Source organism: Vigna radiata, chromosome 7 (genome assembly GCF_000741045.1).
Source record: "Vigna radiata var. radiata cultivar VC1973A chromosome 7, Vradiata_ver6, whole genome shotgun sequence".
Taxonomy (NCBI): Eukaryota; Viridiplantae; Streptophyta; class Magnoliopsida; order Fabales; family Fabaceae; genus Vigna; species Vigna radiata.
Window position 1 is genome coordinate 54,200,650 of NC_028357.1, and position 4,639 is coordinate 54,205,288.

Here is a 4,639-nt window from a genome sequence, read left to right on the forward strand (position 1 = left end):
CAAATCATGATAGCTAAAATATCCAATTACATAATGATACCAAATATTACAGTCTATTAAAAACAAAAAGAAGGATGTTCGTGTTCTCAGTAATTATTTGTTCTTTATTAATTTTTTAATCTTTTTTGCCATAATTATTTAAATTCTTTTAACCTTTTACCATATCACATGCAGTTATATCTCACAATTATCGATGGCCGGATCGGTTTAAGGCTTTAGACTCGGGTGCACTCCACTGTTTTGAGAAAGCTGTTGGAGTGTCATTCCTAGACAGTATAATTTCTTTCATAATTTCTTATGAATCAGTAATGCAGCAAGTCAATCTCCAAGACCACTAACATGGACACCAGAGATAAATAATGCATTTCTAGAAGTCGTTAATTCATAATGCATTTCTAGAAGTCGTTAATTCATTAGGAGGATTAACAAGTATGTTTCATTAATATTGATCCATTTTTTGAGTGATCTTATTTTGTTAATTATTTTTTTTGTTTTCTTTTAGAGGTTACACCGAAAAAAATACTACCAATTTTGAGAATACCTAACATAGATGGGAGAGTGAAAAATCATTTACAGGTTAGGTTTGTGTGTATTTAATTGTTTTTAATAACTGACTTATTATTAACAAATTGAAAATTTAATTAACAGTTTAAAAGAAGAAAACAAAAGTTACAGTAACAACAGTAGCTACTACTAGGGCAGGATCACCTACAACTAAGGATTTTGTCTTGAATAATTGATATATTCTTTCCTTAATTATTGTCCGTTAATTATTGTACGTTGGTTATGTACATTTTTTATATATTGTACGCTGGTTACTCTTTCAAGATCAATAAAACACATTTGTTATAATTCTTACACTTAAAAATAGAACTTTCTTAAGACCAGTATCCAATTTCGATGGGTTATCAGGTGTCACCTACTTCGGAGACTTGATCTCCATGCTCTCTTCCGAAAACGGCAGGGTCCCTCCGTTCAGCGCCACTATCTTCCTCCCAAAAGACGTCGCCCTCGACATTGGAGTGATGACAGAGAAAATGTTGAGATGATGAAAGAGAAAATATCTCTGATGACAAAGGGTTTCTGATTTTTTTTTTCAATTGAGGCAACGATGACAGAGAAAATGTTGGAGTGAGAGAGATGAAAGAGAAAGGGTTGAGAGGAATGAGAGATCCTTCAAGAACTCCATCCACCTTCTCTGCCTCATATTAAGCTCTTTTTGATCAAATAGATATTTCAGGCTCTTATGATCACTAAACACCTGAAACTGAGCTCCATATAAATAGTGTCTCCATATCTTAAGAGAAAATACCAGTACAGCTAACTCCAGGTCATGAGTAGGATAATTTCTCTCATGCACCTTGAGTTGTCTTGAGGCATATGCAACTATTCTTTCTTGCATTAAAACGCACCCCAACCCCTGGTAGGAAACATCATTGCATGCAACCCATTTCGTTTTCTTCCATAATCTAGCTTCCATTTGGTTCTAAGATTCATTTTCCATCATCAATTGATAATTTATAGGTGATTCTAACATTTTGGGAGTGCAAGCAAGTGGTCTAGGGTTCCTTCTTGAGTTTGGCTGCCCTTTCAAGTATAGAATGTAGTTCTTAAGGTCTTCATTAGTTATAAGACTTATATTCCAATTAGGAAATTAATAAGTTTCATACTCATAGTCTTCACATTTGGAGCCACCAGTACAAAAACAGCGTACAACATCGAATATTTTGGACTTTTCACATCGAATTCGAGAACGACGTCATATAGGGAGACGTTAAATTGACGTCGACCCGTGTACAAGAGGCACTTTGGGGTGTATTGAGTTGTTTCTTGTTGTTGTTAATTGTCATTCTCTTCATCTTCAGGTGCCATACAAACAATTACTTAAAAAAAACTTAAACAACCTATATAAGATATAATAAAAAAGTAAGTAAATAAAATAAGAAAATATGTAATAACTAACAACTAAAATTAAAACATTGTTAATGGTATATTTCTTTCATCTGGAAATAATAATTCTAAGTTTTGTTGTTAAAATGGTTCACATTGATGAAAATTGTCAACATCATCTTCACCTACGTTGTATAAGTCTCTAGGCTTTATATGTACAAGAATACACCAATTTTTATCAAACTCATCATCTACATAATATAAAATTTGTTACAGTTTCTACAAAAACAATTTGAAAAATATAGGATAAAAAAGTAAATGAGACAAGAGTGACATGCAGCCCCAAAAACATACATCTATTCACACATTGATGTGGAAATATACACTAGTTAAGCAGATCATAAGAGGAAAAAGGAAAAACCAAATCATGATAGTAACATTTCTAATTTTCACTTTTGGCTAAAATATCCCATTACATAGAAATGAGATGGTGATTTTTAACTCCATCCCTCCCCAACAGACACAAACAAAGGTACACACATCACAGGATATAGTGTACTCTTCGTCTTTTGAGACAAATTTACCTAAAAAAAATCAGCAAAGTATGCAAAGATAAGCACAAATCGCATAATACAAAGCAACTATAACCCCAGCTTTAAGGTTATATTTTTGTAAAATAAGGCTATATTTCTTTAATTTCAAATATCTCTATGGGTGGATTAGACAAAAATGAAAAGGCAATAAAAATAATTCTGCAAAATTGCTGATGATACTGACCAAATGCTCATATTTATATTGACACTCTACACCCAATAGAAGAGCAACTACTACACACCTAGAACGGCAACACTTCCAAAACAAGAAGAATCCTAATATCCTCATTCTCTCAATCTTAAAATTAAAGAAAAGAAAAATAGACTGCATTTTCCTTTTTATGGTTATATAGATGAGGAAGGAGAAGGACATGTATTATTATTGGGTTTGATAGCACTGTTAAAAAAAACAGTAACCCACACAAATAATTTTACCTTCTCTTGTATGTGTCTCTCTCCCTTGTACGTGTCTCCCTCCTTTGTACGTGTCTCCCTCCTTTGTACGTGTCTCCATCCCTTGTATGCAAGATTAGGATCTCTTATTCTCTCTTTCTCCTTTCCTTTTTTTTTTTTACTATCTTTAATTAAATGTATAAAATTAATGTGGTTTTTCTAAAATATTTAATTTTCTCAGAAAACAAAACAAAACAAAACAAAATAAAATAAAATATTAGGAAACAAAAAAATATTTATGAACCCGACAAGATTGACCTTGGTCCTACATATATCCATTAATGGACAATCAGGGATCACGTAGTTCTTTAATCTAGAAAAATGTTACATATATCCATTAATGGACAATCAGGATCAGGTAGTTCTTTAATCTAGAAAAATGTTTGTGAGTTTGTTAAAAAAAAAAGATTGATTTATATTTTTGAAAAAAAGTGAAAAGGTTTAGTTTAACCAAATTGACCCTTTATTTGATTATTAAAAAAAATATTATTTCTGTATACTAAAAAAACATTTTAGAAAAAATTTCTAAGCATAATAAAAAGAAAAAAAAGTATAGAAATGACGTACCTGTTTAGCTTCTATAATTCGGTGGTTGTCGTTGACGAATCCTTATGTCTGAGAACATATTTTTTTCCATATTCTCTCTTTCAATCTTTGTTATCTCTCTAGGTTTTTCTCTGTTTTTCTCTCCTCTCTTTTTTCACAATTTGTATTTATAGGCACATAATGATATTATGACAATCTTGCTTTAAAATGAATTAATTGACAATAGACAAAATAAGAAAAGAAATGGTCTTGATTGCAATCAAATAAATCAAATAATATTAAAGACAAAATATTATAATAATTGGCACAAAATTGATTCAAATTATTACCATATTAAACTAATATTTCAAAAATATTGTTAAAGTGATGCGTCTTGCATTAAAGAAGAATACCTTATTATTCTCTTTATACACAACTTCACGATCTTCTCCCAAATTTTCTACAATAAAGTACACAACTTCATGATCTTCTCCCAAATTTTCTACACTGGTTTTTCAAAAATATTTACTCACTTCCCATACATATTTAAGAAAAATTTGAACTGCTACCACCAGGAAGAGATCCTTGAAGCTTATTCCTGTCCAGTCTAAGTTCTTGAAGGTATTTCAAATTTCCTAGCTCAGGAGGTAGCCTACCAGTCAAACCATTGGACTGCAGGTTTCTGCAAGAATACATGGAATTCAAAACACAAGTCCACAAAATAATATGAGAGTCCAATTTTGGAATAAAGTCCTTTTACATTTTCATAAGTTGGGTCGAATTTCCAATCTCCCGAGGAATTGGTCCAGACAACGGATTCATTCCCAAATCCAACACCTTAAGAGATTTCAGCATGCCCAATTCTTTAGGTATTATTCCAATGAGATTGTTGCCATGTAAGATCCTACAGCGATAAGAACTAAAAATCGAAGAAGCAATCCTTAATCAGCTGGAAATCGAAGAAGCAAGATACTATATCTAGATCATCAACTGAAGCAGAATATAGAGCCTTAGCTTCCACAACATGTGAAATTCAATGGCTTTTGTATTTGCTCCATGATTTGAAACAGCCTCTGCCACAACCAGTTCCTCTATTTTGTGACAATCAATCTGCTATACGAATTGCACAAAATCCAGCCATGCATGAGAGGACAAAGCACATTGAAATTGATTGTCAT